Source organism: Tasmannia lanceolata, unplaced genomic scaffold (genome assembly GCF_043159265.1).
Source record: "Tasmannia lanceolata isolate RefF3 unplaced genomic scaffold, GAP_Taslan_0.1 ptg000007l, whole genome shotgun sequence".
Taxonomy (NCBI): domain Eukaryota; kingdom Viridiplantae; phylum Streptophyta; class Magnoliopsida; order Canellales; family Winteraceae; genus Tasmannia; species Tasmannia lanceolata.
The window spans coordinates 534,149-554,477 of record NW_027518684.1 but is presented as its reverse complement, the minus strand read 5'-3'; the positions used below and the strand labels follow the sequence as shown (position 1 = coordinate 554,477).

Sequence of the window (20,329 nt, the reverse complement as noted above, 5' to 3'; positions counted from 1 at the left end):
CATCAAAACTGTGAGATGGGCAATAAGATCAGGGCACCCATACTTAGTTTGGGACAGTAATGGAGTACTCGGGGAGTCCATGCTGTAGTCTTTCTTTTCTTTTTTTTGTGGGTAAGGTGGGATTGAACCCCCGACCTCAAGGTGGAAGGCCAAAGCCTTTACTATTGAGCTAGAGGCTCAATCCCATGCTTTAGTCTTTCTTGGCAGTTTAGGGTGGTGGATTCAGGAAAAACATGTTGCACTCAGAACTAATGAGCGCCGTTGTTCTGCCGAACTTTTTCGGGGAACTCGAAGCTCCACCATCAGATTAGCACCGTTATGCCGCCGACTTTTCGGAAGACGCCCTCGCTTCATCGGAAAAATTACATTTATTTCCTGGTTTTCCGCATTTCTGTTATAAAACTGGTATAGGGTAGTTATATGGTCCGGCCGTCCGGAGTTCCTCTTTCCCCGAATCCTATAATATAAATCCCGTACCCTTCCCCTTTTGGTGGTCATTTCTTTGAATTCGGTTATTTGTATGCAACAAACCAATCTGATTAACGATGGATCGTTCCCTTCGGCATTTGTAAGCGATGACGGGGAAAAATGGGCTTCAGCTCCCCTCGATGCCCAGAATCCTAGGAAAATCCATTTCAATCATTTAGGCGTTGTCACTCACAAATAACTTCTTTGGTACTCAACCCTTGTCTATGATAATCGGTCTGCTTGATATCACCTCCGCCTCTAGGTGCTCTCTCAACTCATTTAAACAGAGCTTATGCCTAAGAAGCATTTGCTTCACTTAACTTGTTTGACAGGGGCTTACGCCTTTGAGGTCGGAGTGATCTCAATATCGCATGCATTATCATTCATGGAAGGATAAGCTAAAGAAGGCTTTTTTTTTTCAAATTTTCAAATAAACCCCTTTTCTTTCATTCACAAACCTGATTGGAAAGTAAGCTTAATCATAATGAAAGAATTTAAGGTTTTCAATAAATTTCTCTAAAAAACTGCTAAGCCAAGTCAAGAGACCGGGTTTACCCGAGCATGAGGGGTGAGTCAGGTGACTAACACCTTCCCTGAATGTAACCATATCCCTTACTTAGATTTCTGTAAAGACAATGCCTAAAAACAGAGTAAAATTACGGGTTCTAAGCCCTGACCTAGAGAACAACATTGGTTATTGCTCTTCCTATTAAATTCGGATCTTTGTCCCTAATTCATCGGAAAAGCAGACACGGGTCCTAGGCCCTAACCTAGGCGGCGGCTCTGAGAGACTCTCCTTTGCGTGGAATTCAGACTTCGGTCCCAAGTTCATGGAAAAAGCAGACGTTCAAAAAACACCCTCATCCGATGTGGTGATCCAGATATCCCAGAGAGGAGCAGGAAAGAACCGGCCCCCACAACCATTTATTAGGTATATAGGATTTTATCCCGTAAGCTTTCTATTTTTTAGATAAGCCCGTTGACTTATCAATTACAATCATGCCCATCAACAAATTGCAATTTCTCCCAAAGAATAGAGAATTATCAATATGTACCCTTTACACAATTATTTACATATTAGTACCTCTATCAACTAATATTCCATCTAAGTTAATATGATTGGACTATAATGGGTATTATCAATATTATAACTCACATGTGCATCTCTTCACATTGGACATTAAAACAATTTAGAAAACATCTTTCCAAATTGTACTGGCCGGATTTAGTATCCAATATATATGAGACACAATCTTGAATATTCTCTCTTACAATAACAGTGATAGATCCCTTATTGGATATCTACAAATCTTCATGCATTATCCATGCAACCCAACATAGCCGTATATATCCTTCAATTATGTCAGCTACATAGACAAATACATATAAGACTTAGTAACATCCTCAGGTCAAAAGGACATTCTGTAAATTGTGTTAAGAACCATTCTTCTAACGATAGTACATGGTCCAAGAGTGTTCTATAATGATCCACTTCAGTACTTGTCATCTCACAAATACCCACATGTGTACTAAGAGTCTCTACTCTAGTAGTTGAGATACACTACGCCATCACGTATAGTAGTACAACATGTGATACAACAATGATCAAGTATAATAGTACCCAATATAATAGTACCCATAATATGCATGTAATTCAAAATCAATATATTTCACCCCAGAGAGTTTCGAGTTGGAGATCTGGTCTTAAGGAAAGCTGCCATCTCCCAACCCAAGAAGGTCAGAAAACTTTCTCCAACCTGGGAAGGGCCGTACCAAGTAAAGGAGGTGGTTCGTCGGGGAAGTTATAGGCTGGAAACACTCGAGGAACAGCCGCTACCCCACGCCTGGAACTCGAAGAACCTTCGCAAATACCATCAGTAGCGAGCTAACCGGTGCGAAAATGACTTTGTAAATCTATACTGAATATGAATGAAAGAAGCTCTTTTACAAATCTCTTCGTATTCGTCCATTTGGAAACCCAGTTCACTAAAACCAGGGTACTCGACGCTTGGTTCGCCACGACTCGTCTCCGAAAAGACCGGGAGCCCACTCCCGGTCCGGAACCAGCCCGGATGCAGAAACCAAAGCTTCTTGGAAACCCAATTCACTAAAACTAGGGTACTCGACGCTTGGTTCGCCACGGCTCGTCTCCGAAAAGACCGGGAGCCCACTCCTGGTCCGGAACCAGCCCGGATGCAGAAACCGAAGCTCCTTGGAAACCCAGTTCACTAAAACTAGGGTACTCGACGCTTGGTTCGCCACGGCTCGTCTCCGAAAAGACCGGGAGCCCACTCCTGGTCCGGAACCAGCCCGGACGAAGAAACCAAAGCTCCTTGGAAACCCAGTTCACTAAAACTAGGGTACTCGACGCTTGGTTCGCCACGGCTCATCTCCGAAAAGACCGGGAGCCCACTCCTGGTCCGGAACCAGCCCGGATGCAGAAATCGAAGCTCCTTGGAAACCCAGTTCACTAAAACTAGGGTACTCAACGCTTGGTTCGCCAAGCACATTAGGCTCAACCTAAGCCCATGACGACCGCCTAGAGCAATCGCCACACAGTATACGGACAAGCAGTATAAACTAGAGATGGACGAGCGGAGAAGAAGTAGACAGTAAAAATTTGCTTTCTATTCATATATGAGGGCCTCAGAAAACCATTACAAAAACAACGCCTCAACGGGCTGTTACAAAAAGTCGGGCCTCCAAAGGCAAAAAGAAATCAAAAATCACCGAAAGGGGAGGAGAAGAGCTCAAGACGCCTCGCCACCGCCACCCGGCGCGGGATCTACCCCTGGAGACAAGGGTGCGTCCGCTGTGGCCGGATCATCACCAGTAATTGGCGGTGGATCAGGCAGAACCATCTTTGACAAATGAACGCCAGGGTCAGAATCCTTGACCTGTTCGAGGCAGTCATATAACCCAATTTTGTACCCCTCGCTAGACAGGGCGATGAGTTCATCCTCCTTTCTCTGAACAGCCACCTCTTGCCTCTCTCGGGCTTTGTCCCTCTGGGCGTTGAGGGCTTCCACTGCCTCCTCCTTCTGCGCAGTCAGCTGAGCGGCGAAGTCTTCTTTGATCCGCTTGTTTTCTTCTTGCAGCCACTTGTTTTTCTCAGCCGATTTTTCAGTGGACTCCTGGAGCTGTTTCACCTGTCGGATCAACTTGCCGTTCTCCTCCTCCGATTTTGTTATCGCCTCAGCGAACTTCTGACTCTTCTGATTGAGATCGTTGAAATACAATAAAATCTGCAAGCAGATCGACCAGCATTAAGCACAGAGGAGTGAAGGATTGAGCAAAAATAAATAAACACTTAAAAGCCACTTCACCTGGTAAGTGGACGAAAAAATGGCCTCTTCAGCCGCGGCAGGAGGTTCGTGGAGAACCTGTTGCTTGTCACTGCTAAGGAGGACTTTGCTAATAAGCTCCTTAGCCACCCGAGTCTCACCCAGACCGGTGTCGTTCTTCTGGACAGCCCAGTTGGGCCGGAAAACATTGTCTCCAGTCCTCGCCACGGGAGGACGGACTCCCACTCATATGCCTCCCAGCTTGGAAGATTCCGGGCCACGGCTCTGGGCGCCCACCAACTTGACCACTGTCTTGGCCTTGGCAGGCGGGGCCTTTGCAGGCGGTGCCGTGGCCTGGGAGGGCGCCGGACTTGCCATTTCTACGGTTTTTCTCTTTTGGCCCTGACGGACCATCCCAAAGGCCCCCTTCCTCATCTTATCAACTAAAGACTGCTGCTGCATCTCTGAAAGATAGACAAAAACGAAACCAGTCAGAAGCAGGGAAAAAGAGGAAAGATAAGTTTTAAGCGAGACTGGCCACGTACGCGCCCGGGTCGCCGTACTAAGGCCCAACCCGACGAGAACCTCTTCCCCTTGGAAGTCCGAACAGTCGGTAGGCCCCTCGCGGTCCAGCAAGTCTCAAAGCAAAGCAAGCGTCTTCGCATCTTCACCCTCAAGAAGCAGCTTGCGACTCATCGCAGCTGTGTCCGGGGTGCCCCATTTCAAAGGAACCGGCCAGGGCTCGCTGGACTCCCTGTCCTCCACATAAAAGAACTGGTTCCTCCACAAGTGTATCGAGGAGGGAATGCCAGTGATCATTTTCACCTCTGGGCACTGGCTAATGTAAATCCAACCCCCGCCCTTGTGCCTCTTCAGTTGCGCACACACACGGAACAGCGGCAATGTCAAGTTCCTCTGGAGCCGGCCCTGAACGAGGTATACGAACCCTACCAGTAGCCTCCATGAGTTAGGCGCTACTTGAGCCGGAGCCAGCCCGTAAAATTGAAGCACCGAGGCGAAGAATGGGTGCATAGGAAATCTGAGTCCGGCTCTGAACGACTCTTCATATATGCAAACATCAGAACTCTCGTTACAAGCCCTATCTCCCTCCGTCGCCTCCCTCAGCCCAAACCGGGATGGAATACAGTATTTATCCCTAATCACCACCAGCATGGACTCATCCAGGTGATTCTCCTCGTTGAGAGCCTGTATGTTGTATTTGGGATTGGCATCCATTCGGGCCCTCGCCACAACCTCAACGGCCCGACCAGGGACTAACGTTGTGGACGCTTCGCCGACGTCACTACCAACACTCTCCTCTAGTGGGACGTAACTATCTGTCCGAAGCGGAATGGCGTTCAAATCCAAAATCACTTCGTCCTCCACCTCCTCATCACTCCATATGACATCCACACTGACATCGGGACTTGCCATTTTCAGGGCTGGTGACCAGGTAGGCCTGTCCTCGGTTCTAACCGACGCACTAAACCCTGAACTACTAGAAGACGACTCCCCCGAACCGGACTCAGAACTAGAGCTACTAGACATGAAAGCAGGAAAAGAAACGAATGAAGCGCGCTGAAGAAAATTACCGGTCTACTAAAGGTACCGAACTGGAAGCTTCCGGATCCGCGGCCGTTCACAGCTGCAAAACTACACGAGCCGAACTGGCCTTCGCCGAACTGGCAGAGAAAAGAAGAGGAGGAGTTGGAGAAGTAAAAGTAAAAAATGAGAAGGTGAAAACCTCCTTTTATAAGTTTTACCCGAGGCGGTGCGCATTTAATGAAGGGCACACACTTCGAGGGCCTCTTACTGGTGCCACGTGTCTTATAATAAATAAATAAATGGACACACGCATCGAGGCAAAGGCGCAAGCAAATACGCTCGTATCTCCAAGGAATTAAGGGCATCCGCCAAGTGTTCGTGCATCAGTCCGGCCCAAGCCGGACTGGATATGACGCGTTTCGCAAAACGACAAAAAGCAGTCCGGCCCAAGCCGGACTGGGTATGACGAGTTTCGCAAAACGACAAAAACCGGCCGGACTGGATCGCTAAACGACAAAAAGCAGTCCGGCCCAAGCCGGACTGGATATGACGAGTTTCACAAAATGACAAAAAGCAGTCCGGCCCAAGCCAGACTGGATCGCTAAACGACAAAAAGCAGTCCGGCCCAAGCCGGACTGGATATGACGCGTTTCGCAAAACGACAAAAAGCAGTCCGGCCCAAGCCGGACTGGATCGCTAAACGACAAAAAGCAGTCCGGCCCAAGCCGGACTGGATATGACGAGTTTCGCAAAATGACAAAAAGCAGTCCGGCCCAAGCCGGACTGGATATGACGCGTTTCACAAAACGACAAAAAGCAGTCCGGCTCAAGCCGGACTGGATCGCTAAACGACAAAAAACAGTCCGGCCCAAGCCGGACTGTTCTAAATCCGGACTGTTCTAAAATCTGGACTGCTCCAAAATCCGGACTGTTCTAAAATCTGGACTGTTCTAAAATCCGGACTGTTCCAAAAGCCGGACTGTTCCAAAGCCGGACTGCTCCAAAAGCCGAACTGCTCCAAAATCCGGACTGTTCTAAAATCCGGACTGCTCCAAAATCCGGACTGTTCTAAAATCCAGACTGTTCCAAAAGCCGGACTGTTCCAAAGCCGGACTGCTCCAAAGCCGGACTGCTCCAAAATCCGGATTGTTCTAAAATCCGGGCTGTTCCAAAATCTGGACTGTTCTAAAATCCGGACTGCTCCAAAATCCGGACTGTTCTAAAATCCGGACTGTTTCGCAGGCCCCTCTACCACCACCAATTAAAGATGTACTCTACCACATTTCCCCAAGTCACCATAATAACTTGGAGAACTGGGGGGGCAACTGATGGGGTGTAAAAATGCTGCAGCCTATCGGCTTCCAACACGTGTCTCGGGGAGAGCCCACCGCAGACCAGCCTATCAGCTGCCGCCACGTGTCTCGGGGAGGGCCCACCGCAGACCAGCCTATCAGCTGCCGACACGTATCCCGAGGTGGGCCCAGTGCAGATCCCGCGTCAGCAAGGGTAGTTCGGTAATTACCTCAGAGTAGGTGAGCTCGGACCTATGGCTGGCCGACACCTGCCTTGGAGCATTAACTCCCCACCTACCCCAAATTTCCTCTATAAAAGGACTTCCAAAGCTCATAAATCAGGGTAATAACTTCTCACCCACCACTCTAAAAACTCCCTTTTCACTCCAGCTCATACTGACTTGAGTGTCGAAGGGCCTGTCCGGAGTACACTCCAGGTCGGTCATTCTGACCTCGTTTGCTTCTGTGCAGAGCACAGTTCATCCGGACCCTATTTCCTTCACTTTGGCTCCTCGGGCCTTCTAGCCCGGCTCTTGCGTCACTGCCGCATCTGTTAACCGATTTCGGGCCTAACACCACGGAAGCACGTTATGCCTGGTGTCTTATACCTTTTTAAATAAATATTACTACTAATTAAAGAATTGTTTTACAAAACACTTCTGACGGACAAATTTTTGTTGGGAATTTTTTTTCCACCATTTAGAGGGAAATGATATGATTATGTTTAATTTAGATGTATATTATCTTAAATTGAAGGTCTCTCTAAGTAAAAATTGAATAGGCTTGGTTCAAGTTATCTTTTTTTTTTTTCATGTATAAAAATTGTAGAAATATTTTTCTTTTCCAAAATGTAGAAAAATTTCGGTCATCCAGTTGCCGCTAAACCACAGGCCAATGTTGTGTTTGCGGGGGTTGACTCTCTTTTCATGCTTATAGGTATTTTATTCGGTCTTCAGAGTTAGATGTTGTTTTTAGTTCTAATTATCCGAGGATAGAATCTTTGCCAATGTTCATTTGTGCTATGATAAAAAAAAAAAAAAAAAAAAAAAAAAAAACTATTTCTCTTATAAAGAATCAAGCACTAGAACTGTGAGATGGGTAACAAGAGTTAAAGGCACTCATGCTGAGTTTGGGGCAACCATGGAGTACTCGGGGACCCAATGTTGTAGTCTTCCCTAGTAGCCTATTATGGTGGAATTGGGGAACACATGTTGCTGTCTTCCCTAATGGGTTTGTGCAGTTGTAAACTTTAAATATTGTACAAACGAAAGTTTGAGTCTGAGACTGGTGGGGGAAATGCAGAAGGGTGTGAAACAACCAATTACTCAAAAAGCTTAAGCTGTTAGAGATGGTGTTATTGTTAAAAGTATAAAATATTAAAGGAATTTTTGCTCATTAGTCCCTACATGGCAAAATATTTGCTTAATAGTCACTAAGAAAAGCATATTATCAAAGCAGTCCTACTTTTAGAAAATATTTGCTAAAAGGTCCCTAAAACTCACCTACGTCAATTTTCTCTGTTAAAAAAATTTTAAATGGCAAATTTACCCCTCAACCCCTTTAATCCTTTTAAGCGTATTATGATTTCCCTTCCAATAATTTCATAAACAAATTAGGAAATAAGAGAAAATAGTATCTCTTCCAATATTCTTGTAAAAAATACTTCAACAAAAAAATCATTTTAGGAATTAGATAAATTTAAAATCGCTCTTAAAAAAATTAAATAGGGTTGGTTTGAGTTATCTTTTCTTCATGAATAAATAAAGTAAAAAATTTTAGGAATATTTTTCTTTTCAAACTTTTCCAGGTAATTCCTATCTTGGTTTGATTGCAAGAAAATATTTCTGATGGAAATTAATTTCTAAGAAAAATTTGAACTTCGTATGGTTTTGTTTGAGGACCCTATTTAATTTTTTTTAAGAAGGATTTTAAATTTATTTAATTCCTAAAATGATTTTTTTGTTGACGAGAATATTGGAAGAGATACTATTTTCGCTTATTTTCTAATATGTTTCCGAAAATATTGGAAGGGAAATCAAAATATGCTAAGGATTAAGGGGTTGGGGGGTAAATTTGCCATTTTAATTTTTTTAAAGGAGAAAATTGGCGTGTGTTACTTTTAGGGACTTTTGAGCAACTATTTTCTAAAAGTAGGACTGATTGGATAATATGCTTCTCGTAGGGACTATTAGGCAATTATTTTGCCATGTAGGGACTACTCAGCAAAAATCAGAAGATTAAATAACGCCATCCTTATCAGCTTAAGCTTTGGAGTAACTGGCTGTTTCACATCATATCAGAGCCAAAGGCCATATTCAAACCTCCTTGATAGCAAAAATCCACATGCAATGGCCAAACCCAAAAGAGGGGCCACATGTGCCACATGTAGGCAAACCCTAAAACAGAAGGGCCACATGTGAGGGGGAGTGTTAAAAGTATAAAAACTTAAATAACGCCGTCTCCATCAGCTTAAGTTTCTGAAGTAACTGGTTGTTCTAGAGTTATTTAATCATTTATACTTCAATACCCACCCCACCCCCCCCCCCCCCCCCCCCTCTCATGTGAGGCCCCTCTTTTTTGGTTTGGCGTGTACATGGATTTTTAATATCAAGGAGTTGTTGGATTTTGAACCTAGGACCTATCGTGAGGATACCATGTGAAACAAACACTTACTCCAAAAGCTTAAGGTGTTAGAGATGGTGTTATCTAATCATTTATAAACAAAGGAAACCCCTGTGAATTGTAATCCACTTATTTAAGTAAACCATCATGAAAAGATTCTAAATACATATCATGGAACTAACTAACTAACTCTCTCTCTCTCTCTCTCTCTCTCTCTCTCTCTCTCTAGATATATGTATATATATGAACCAAAACGCTATCATGAAAGAGTACAAAGAAAAAAAAAGAGAAAATGAATTAGTAGGAGCAGTACTAATGAATCGTCGAACGACTGAATGATCCGTCATTAGATAAATCATCCTATCGAGCAGCTGCATGACTTCATCTGACAAAATTAAAGGCATCTAACAAATGCCGCAAAGATATTGGATACTTAGAATGACATGATTTCAGATGAGAACATTATGATGATCGTGATAAATAGTCCAAAATGTTTTCCTAAACATATCATAAACAAAGATCCAAATCTAAATTAATTGACCAAAAGCTCCTAAACAAGGTCACAGTAGAGGGTGACTCTTTGAACATGATAAGATGGTTGAAAGGAAGCGAGCCTCATCCAAGGTGTTTTACACTGTGGATTGATGAGATCTCGGATCGAGTGGCAGGATCCGCCATCCGCCATTGTTTCTTATCATGTAAGAAGATTGACAAATAGTGATGCTAATAGGCTAGCTTGGGAGGGCTTTCGAGGGTAGAGTTGGATGTTTTCGACTTCCTCCCTCCTCGATCATTTTGTTCTTTTTGTTTGGTTTTGGCTTTATTTCTTTGTATGATTTGATGTTCTTGATCGTTGGGGTTCTTCCCTCTTTCGTTTCTTGATTAATGAATTCTTTAGCATTAAAGGATCCAAATCTAATATGCCAAGATAAATTTAAATAAATATGCATGTGTCAATCATTAAGAAGAGTCAAAAGAAAATGTAATTTGAACACATGTTCAACGCATACAAATTATGTTAGAGAAAAATGTGTTTGGGATGAACCTTGGTGGAGATGTAGAACAAAATGATGCTTAAAGGCGTGTTATACAAAGTCACTTTTCTAAGATGATATTCACCCCCAACACTTTAGTGATGTGCAACGAGGATCCTCGAGTTCTCTTTAAAGATATATTGAAGCCCAATAGGCAAACCCTATTGATGTTTCTTAACGCTTTGCACAAGCGGAAATAAACCCGAAACGACTTTGGATTTTGGAAATCAGTGAGAAAACTTGTTTCTGTTTTAGTAGAATAACAGTAACTAGAAAGACGACAAAAATAAATGGTGTAGATGGTTTGGAGAGAGGGGAAGCTTTGGAATTTCTTAGATTTAATTCACATTTTGTTATTTTCGTATCTCTCTTCAGAAGGAAATTTTTTTGGTCTTTTAATAGAATATTTGCCCATTTTTCCTTTGAAAGCACCCCTTTATGGCACCTTTTTCACAATGGGCTGCTTATCTGGCCATTAGATTGCGTCAAATCGTGATTCTCTGGCCTAGATCGGTCCTAGAGTGACTGTTGTTTTGTGTAAAACCTTCGTCCTCTCCTGTGAACTTCAGATCGCGACCGATCGTCAATCTGCGACTCTGATTACACCCGATCAGTACTTTACCATTGGTACACAACTAGTCATGATATTACGATCCAGATTGCACCCAATCAGATATTGACCGTTACCATACTATCCTATGATCTGACGATTTGATTATGTGCAAATGAAGGTATCTCATGATTTGAACATTCACTTAATGAGAATACATCTAAGTTAACCAGAATTACATAGTAGACCTCTCTTTGGACTAGCTATTCTATTCTGTTAATCAAACACATTTCACACATAAGATTTCATCTCCTCTTGCGAAATCTAGAAACCGACACGTGTATTGGCATTGTGTTTATATCTTGGTTTCATGAGCGCCCTAGAGACTAACCAAGTCGCATAGAAAGTGCCACCACTTCCACACTCATATAGTTAGGCTTATCAAAAGTGCCCTTCTAACTATATCGCTTTAACAACACACTATAAGCCTCTTAAGAGCACGTATGCTCAGACTCCTTTACACATTAAAAGTACCAAGCATTTTCCATGGGACTTTCGCAGAAAGGCAATTCGTATATTCGTCACTTTACTACAAAGATGCATTAAAAAAGATGCATTCTAAGTCACTACGGTGCTTGACATATGGACACAGAATATAAGATGCTCATCTATCCGAATGCACAAAAGAAAAGCAATGAAAAAAAAAAAAGGAAAAGAGAAAGGCATCGCATCTTCCTTTTATCAACCAAACGGATAACTCTTATCTACAAAATTTGAGTTATGACAAGAAAAGGGGAGGGTACGTGTAGAAAAATCTAGCACCAACTCAACTATATATCCGTAAGAGGAGGGTGTAACTGTTGGGCTATGAGCATTTGAGTGAGTGTTAGTAGAGTGTGTTCGTTTCCCTCAATGGCATGGAATCACCATCGTGATCGTAACACTCTCTCTCTCTCTCTCTCTCTCTCACACACCGGATTTGCTAGGGATCATCCTACAAGGCATTTCGTGGAATGGCTGTCGCATGAGAGTCAGATGAGTTAAATCAATAAGACAAAATGTGAGCCTATATGGCTGCACTCTCATACGACAGTTAGTTCCACGAAATGCCTTCTACGATGAACCCTAGCAAATCCCTATATATAGGGAAAAGGGATTTAAGAGTTTGCGAAGGTAGCTTACCTATGCATGCTACTTACCGCAGGCATATATATATATATATATATATATATAGAGAGAGAGAGAGAGAAAACGGTTCCTACACATATGTGTAGAGAGTTCTCTACACACTAGCTTCAAATACAGTGGGGGCCCACATTGTTTGGGTGATCCAAGCCATCCATTTTAAAGGCCCTCACATAGATAGGGTGTCTACAAAAAATCAGATCCATAGGATCATCCCAACCCTACGATTTGTGGAGGTAAAATGGATGTCTTTAAACCTTCACAAATTAGTCCATTTTTTGCCTCCACAGTTCGAATGGTTAGGATGATCCTATGGATCTGATTTTTTGTGGACAGCCTATCTATGTGAGGGCCTTAAAAATGAATGGTTTGGATCACCCAAATAATGTGGCCCCCACTGTATTTTAAGCTAGTGTGTAGATAAGTTATCTACACATATGTGTAGGAACCGTTTTCTCATATATATATATACACACACACACACACACACACACACACACACACACACACACACACACACACACACTCCTTACCGCCGGAAAAGGAGTGTGCGGTCAACCGCACCAAGTTTAGGTGCGGTCGAGGGCGCCAAACTCATGTGGGCCCACTTTGTTAGGATGATTCAAAGCATTCATTTGAAAGGCCCTTACATAGATGGGGTATGTACAAAAAATCAGCTCCATATGATCATCCTAACCCATCCAAAAGTGGAGGGCAAAATGGACAGACACCGCTTACCACAAATCTGCCCATTTTTGCCCTCCACTTTTGGAGGGGTTAGGATGATCCAATGGACCTGAGTTTTTGTATACACCCTATATATTATGGGACCTAGCAAATGAACGGTTTTGATCAACACAAAAAATGTGGGACCCATGTGGTTGGGCCCTCGACCGCACCTAAGCGTAGGTGCGGTCGACCGCACAATCTTATTCCTCATATATATATATATATATATATATATATATATATATATATATATATATATATATATATGATGCAGTGCCAACATGGTAGCCATGTCATGCCTAGGAGGTTTTGGTGGACTTCCAAGGTGCAGTCCCTCATTAATGTTGCTGGCCCGTTTTGAACCTGATTTTTGAGCTTCTAAATGGAAGAATTATGAAAAGTGGTAAACTACAAAGTTGTAGGTCTCTTTGAGATATTTCCAACAAGTATTTGTACTTGAAAATTGGACAAGAGGGTAGAAAGTTATGGCAGTTTTTGTGGACTGTGTCTCTGGGTTCCCAAAACAGTCAAAGCTAGCTAGTGGAGGAGCTTGAACGAATTTGCTTTGGTTTTCTTTTATTTAAAGAGTTAGAAACTATCTTGAGAGGGGATTTTTGGATGTGAAGAAACTTATGTAATTGATGGAATATCAATTGGGTTGAGCATTGCTCCCATTTTCTTCTTCTTCCCTCTTAAGCACCCGCATTAATATATATATATATATATATATATATATATATATATATATGAGAGAACATTTCCTACACACTTGTGTAGGTAAGTTACCTACACACTACCTTAAAATACAGTGGGGGCCCACGTTGTTTGGGTGATCCAAACAATTCATTTGAATGGTCCTCACATAAATAGGATGTCCACAAAAATCAGATCCATAGGATCATCCCAACCCTACGATTTGTGGAGGTAAAATGGACGTGTATAAACCTTCACAAATTAGTCCATTTTTTGCCTCCATAGTTTGAATGGTTAGGATGATCCTATGGATCTGATTTTTTGTGGACACCCTATCTATGTGAGGACCATTCAAATGAATTGTTTGGATCACCCAAACAATGTGGGCCCCCACTGTATTTTAAGGTAGTGTGTAGGTAACTTACCTACACAAGTGTGTAGGAAATGTTCTCTCTCTATATATATGTATATGAAGTATATGATTGTACGCTCGACCGTACCTAAAGTTAGTTACGGTAGAGTGCCAAATCACATGGGTCCCATATTTTTGGTGGGCATCTAAACCATTCATTTGCAAGGCCCCATCATAGATATGGTGCATACCAAAAATCAGCTCCATAGGATCATCCTAACCCATCCATTTGTGGAGGCCAAAATGGACAGACAGTGTTTGTCCACAAATCTGCCCATTTTGGCCTCCAGTTTTGGAGGGGTTAGGATGATTCAATGGTGCTGATTTTTGGTATGCACCCTATCTATGATGGGGCCTTGCAAATGAATGGTTTAGATGCCCACCAAAAATGGGGGACCCATGTGATTTGGCACTCTACCGTACCTAACTTTAGGTACGGTCGAGCGTACAATCCTTTTCCTCTATGTGTATATATATATATATATATATATATATATATATATATATATATATATATATATATATATATATATATATATGGAGCGATTTGTTAGGGAACATCACACAAGGCATTTTGCTGCTGGGTGTTGCATGTGAGAGCAGCTAACTCAACTGAATTAAATCAATACGACAAGATCTGTTGAAAAGTGAACCTGTATGGCTGCCCTCACACACAACAGGCCATCCGCGAAATGCCTTCTACGATGGTGAACCCCCCTCCCTATGTAGACGTGTTTTTAACATCTCCAAAGGTTGGGTCCCTGTGCGGAGTGGGTCAAGCATTGTTAGTGCTGTTGGAGAACAAAACCAGGGAGGGTTGAGTCCCAAAATCGGATTAATTATACAAAGGGTTGGGGTGTGACAGAATGGTATCAGAGTCGTACCTCCAGCAGAATGATGTGCCAGCGAATATGCTGGGCCCTAAGGGGGTGGATTGTAGGAACCCACATCGGAAAGGGAGACAAAGTGCCTAGGCTAGATATGTGAATTCAGCATAAATAGCCTACAATTCAGGGTAAATCGGCTACAATTTTGGATAAATCGTCTTAAGTTAAGAGTATCTTTCCTAAAGTTCAGGATAAATGGGTAAAAAGTTTGGATGGATCGGCTTGGGAAGAAGTTGAGAAAATCTGCAAAATCTCATTGTAAATAGGCAAAAGATAAAGATAAATAGGCTTAAGTTCATATTAAATGAACTAAAGTATAAGGTAAATCGGTTAAAGTAAAACGTAAATCAGTAAAAATTTGAAATAAATCAGCTTTGCAAAAATCGCGTAAATCCACAAAAGTTCAGGTAAAATTGACAAAAGTTCATGGAAAATTAATTAACTAAATTCATGGTAAATAAATCAGAAAAAAGAGGTAAATCAGCCAAAAATCAGAAAAAATCATGGCAATGAGGTAAATCATTTAAAAGTTAGGGTAAAGAAAAAATTGTTTAGGATTCAGAACATGTTTTGTAGCGGGAGGAAAGGAGAATACACACATGCGCGCACACACATATTTTCATGACTAACTATTCATTTATTATATAGGTGATTATGTCTATGGCGCCGATGACCCTGTTGATGATGATGATGATGAGGAGGAGGAGGACGATGAGGATGATGATGATGATGATGGCGATGATGACGATGATGATGGTGGTCGTGGTCGTGGTCGTGGTGGTGAAGGCAATAATAATTTTATGGCTATTCTTGCGCCGATCAAAAAGAAAAAAAATAATATTTCTTTTGTGGGTTTCGTCTATGGAAGAGACGGAAACAAGATACCGTCAGTCACAGAAACCATCAAACACTACAAGCAGAGTGAAATCTCCAAAATGTGGCTTCCAAAACCGAACATTGAAGTTCTCAATGCCCTTTACAATAGCCAACTCGAAGTCAGCATGGGCATTCCAAACTCGGATCTCAGATCACTCGCCACCAACCCCGCAACTGCAAATTCATGGGTTAAGAAACACATACGTGACTATGTGCAAGGTATAGTAAAACAAACAATTACTCCAAAATCTTAAGCAGTTAGAGTTGGTGTTATTTGATCATTTATATTTCAACACTCCCCCTTACGTGTGACCCCTCTTTTTTGGCTCGGTCATACACATGGATTGTTAATATGAAGGAGTTGTTGTGTTTTGAACCCATGACCTCTGCCTGTAGTGATGCAATAGCTCTGTTACTATGTGAAACAACCAATTAGTCCAAAAGCTTAAGCTGTTACAGTTTGTTTTATTTAATTATTTATACTTAAACAGGTATAGACTTCAAATACATTTGCGTTGGAAATGACGCACTGCTCACTGCGGACTCAGATCACTTGCTTCCGGCCATGAAAAACATATACGATGCAATCCAAGCAGTGTTAACTGGCATGGATATGATCAAAGTTTCCACCACCGTTTGCATGAGGGATCTTGATTCGTACGACCCCACCAGTCCTCCCTCCACTTGCTCCTTCGATGAAAAAATCATAGGAAACCTCTTACCCATCCTTGAATTTCTCGAGTTCAATGATACCCCACTCTTTGTTAACATCTTCCCTCACTCAGTGCGTGTTGGAAACCCTCAAGAGCCCGCGCTCCCCCATTACTTGTTCACAACCAACGATCCTCTCATGACAGATGGCGAACAGGACTACGAATACACTTATGTGTTCGACTGCATCGTGGATGGGTTCTATTCCGCCATGGAAGCACTGAATATGCACGATGTGAAGATTGTTGTGGCGGCAACGGGATGGCCCCGCAGTGGAGGACGAGATGCATCAGTAGTCAATGCCAAGAAATACATCTCCAATATGATTGAACGCATTCCCTTGGGAACTCCCAAGAGGCCAGGACCTCTTGAGACTTACATTTTCGCCATGTATGACGAGAGCTACCTGCGCGGGCATGCATGGAACAAAAGCTATGGAGTTTTTGACAAAAATGGAAAACCCTACTACCTTTAAACAATAGGCAGAAATGTAAACATAAACAGATCTTACTACTACTACTACTACTATTACTGCCACTAGTAGTAGATGCCATTTCCTATTCTCCTATCTATCTATCTCTGCATGTATGTATCTATCTATCTCTGTGTGGATTTCACAAATAAACTATCTATCTATGTGTGGATTTCATAAATAAACTGGCCTTCAAAGTGAACTGAAAGAGGTACTCTTACAAAAGAGCTTCTCTTCAATAAATGTACCTAATTTTTAGGTTGTAGGAGTCCGAAACTAAATGTGAGAGGGAACGTGAGAGAAATAAAGTATTACATCTTGATTGTAGATAACCGCTTAACATATTACACAAAACAGTAATATATAATTCCATCAAGTGAATGTTTGGCAACCACGAAAACATGGAAAATAAAAATACTCTAAACAAGTTTTTATGACGCCCCCAACCCGGTAGCACACGCCAGGGACGTGGCAGCACCGCATGCCCATAAGGCTTCGGCTCATAAGCATGCAAGGTCTTTAACTGTAGCTCAAAATTCACAATAGGAAATTCTAAATAACATCAATGACGATCAAATAACTAATCACAAAGTGGTCAAAGCCATCAATAAATCCATATGTCTCCAAATACTAATCAATAAAGAATAAATGCGGGCCTCCAAAATGTGAGAATTACAATCATCAAATTAAGTTCCTAACTATCAAATAAAAATGAAAAAGAACTAAAGGGCCGTTTGGGTATGCGGATTTTAGAATTCAGGATTTCTTCAAAATTGTAGATGAGAGACGAGAAGAAGCAGACCAGCCGTCGTTTTCTGATTTCTCGCCCTTCTTTCCGTTAGCAAGACCGTAGCAGATCATCCCATGTTTCCAGGTTTTAGAAATCTCAGGATGCGAGAGAGATTTCTAAAACCTAGTTTTCTTACTTAAAATTCAAGAAACGCTGTCATGACAGCACACAGCAGCTTGATCATGAACCCTGCTTTACAATGTTTTCAAACTAAAACCTGGATTCTAAAATCCGCGTATCCAAACGGCCCCTAAGTATTTTTGTCTTCTACGGAATTCCTTCATGCATTCTCACCAATCTCGGAATGAACTAATTTGGTTGATCATAAGAAAAGTGATTATTTAAGAGTGAGATAAACAACTCAGTAAGTAATCACCTGCCTTAACTAGCCGGATCAAATATGTGAGATCAAATATTTCAATACAGAGATTTTTTTAAAAATACACAGATATATACAATTTTAGAAAATGATATGAATTTTGAAATCAATGTTTTCAAGTTTTTTCCAAACCACATTTGTATAAAACAGTTCACAAACTTAAATACTTTCAGAAACCATATCCCTACGACTACAGCCACATGGTCGAAGATAATACCCCATATCATCTCTGAGTCAAGGTCTGAAATAATGCCATGTGGAACGGAGAAAATGATCATGGTGCCAATGTTTAACCCCCTCCAATTGGCAGGATCATATCATAGTCAGTCCGATTGTCTCAAACAAGTACAGAACAAAATCTTTCCAAAATTTAATAGGGTAATTACAGAGGATATTAATTACACTGCAAAATATGTTTACAATTTTGAGTATCATAAGCAAATAAAATTGAACGGTTTAAGAAAGACACTTCTTTACATACTTGATCCGAAGGACTTATTTAAAATAAATTTTCATATCAGATAGGATGCAACGACAAGGTTCCCTTTCAAGAATATTTGGATAACAATTGAGACTTAGTAGCCTAACAACGATTTTTTTTTTGCACAAAAAAATCTTCAAAGTAAAATAATTTAACTTATCAATAAATTCAATATCAAAACTATGATTTAATCTAAAATTATTTGTTTTAACTAAGGTGTTGAAACACGTTAGAGAAGGTGAGAGATCACTTACCTTATCCACCCAAGCTAAATGCCTAAAACAAAAGCTTCTAAATTTTCAGGCTTCCTCCTCCAATTCTATGATAAATAAAAGGGAAAAATACAGATACAACCCCTCAACGTTTTTGACATTTTCAACTATAACCCTGACTTTTAAAAGTCGCCAACTACACCCCCCTGAGGTTTCAATTTGTATAAGGTAGACCCGCTCAGTTGACAGTTCATCCACAAATTGAAGGGTTAGGATTATCCTATGGAGCAAATTTTTTGGGCATACCTTATCTATGTCAGGGCCCATCAAATGAACACTTTGGATCATCCAATCAATGTGGGCCCACTGTGTTTTTGGTAGTGTTTGGATTTGGGTACGGGGTTTGGAGGGGGTATCCCCTTTTAACGTGTCTTGATGTCAAAAGAGTTAAAGTGGCCCACTGTTCACGTCAATCACCTTATAAGGGGGCATGCAGTCAAATCACTTTATAAGGGGGCGCATGCTTACTGCCGGGGAGTGAAAATATCATCTCCCAATTTCCTTCCCCATTTTATTTCAACTATTATTATTACTAAGAGATTTGCTAGCGTCCATGGCAAAAGGCATTTCGCGGATGGGCTGTTGCATGTGACAGCAACTACCTCGGAATGAAGACAAAATCTGCGGAAAAGCAGCACATCCGCGAAATGCCTTCTGCAATGGACGCTAGCTAATCACTATTATTAATACTAATCCCTAAAATTTAGAAGATGTTTCAAATCCTAATCTAAAAATCAAAATAGGGACAATCGATCCCCAAATTAATGTCAAATCTTGATCAAATTGTCTAAGACATTTATAAATAAATCTTAATCATGGTTATTAAAGAAAATCCCTAAAATTTAAAAAAAAAATTACAATCCTTTATGGCCAAATTAAATTTGGATCAAAACTTTCAAATTTACCTGAGTAATTAAATGAACTAATAAATTTAAGATGAATCCTACAATAGAGATATGTGATTTATCCAAAAAGAAAACGTAAAATCCAAATCATATTCAACCCTAAAATCAACAATCAAAATAAATAAAGACGAAGAAGAAAATACCTGAAAAAAATTTCAACAGAAAAACCCCTTCTTCTTCTTCTTCTTCTTCTTCTTCTTCTTCTTCTTCTTCTCTCTCTCTCTCTCTCTCTCTCTCTCTCTCTCTCTCTCTCTCTCTCTCTCTCTCTCACACACACACACACACACGTCAACAAACCTCATTCCATTACGAAATTAGTTTTATTTAAAAAAAAGGTATTTTGCAGATTAGCCCCTCCTTTGCAAAATTATTGCTCATTAAGAATTTTCATAAATGGCAACTAGTCCCTGCCTTTGGAAGATAATTGCCATACCATCCAAAAAAACAAACGACAGTTACTTTCTTCCATTAAAATAGAGAAAAGTGTAGCTACAATTACGGGTAGCTAACTTAGCTACTCCGTCGGCTTAAAATACAGTGGGCCGACATTGTTTGGGTGATCCAAACCATTCAATTGATAAGCCCTCACATTGATAGAGTGTGCCCAAAAAATCAGCTCCATTGGATCATCCCAACCCTTCCAACTGTGGAGGCAAAAATGGACAGATTTGTGAAGGTTTTTACACGTCCATTTTTGCCTCCACAAATCGTAGGGTTGGGATGGTCCTATGGAGCTGATTTT

The 20,329-nt window shown here is 41.4% G+C and overlaps 1 pseudogene across 1 annotated transcript; it reads left to right on the top strand.

Annotated features, from left to right (window-relative positions):
- Positions 1-15,501: 15,501 nt before the first annotated feature.
- LOC143881233 (glucan endo-1,3-beta-glucosidase pseudogene) lies at positions 15,502-16,962 on the top strand (annotated as a pseudogene). Its single transcript, XR_013251914.1, has 2 exons — positions 15,502-15,796; positions 16,069-16,962. The product of XR_013251914.1 is annotated as a glucan endo-1,3-beta-glucosidase pseudogene (transcript).
- Positions 16,963-20,329: the final 3,367 nt, after the last annotated feature.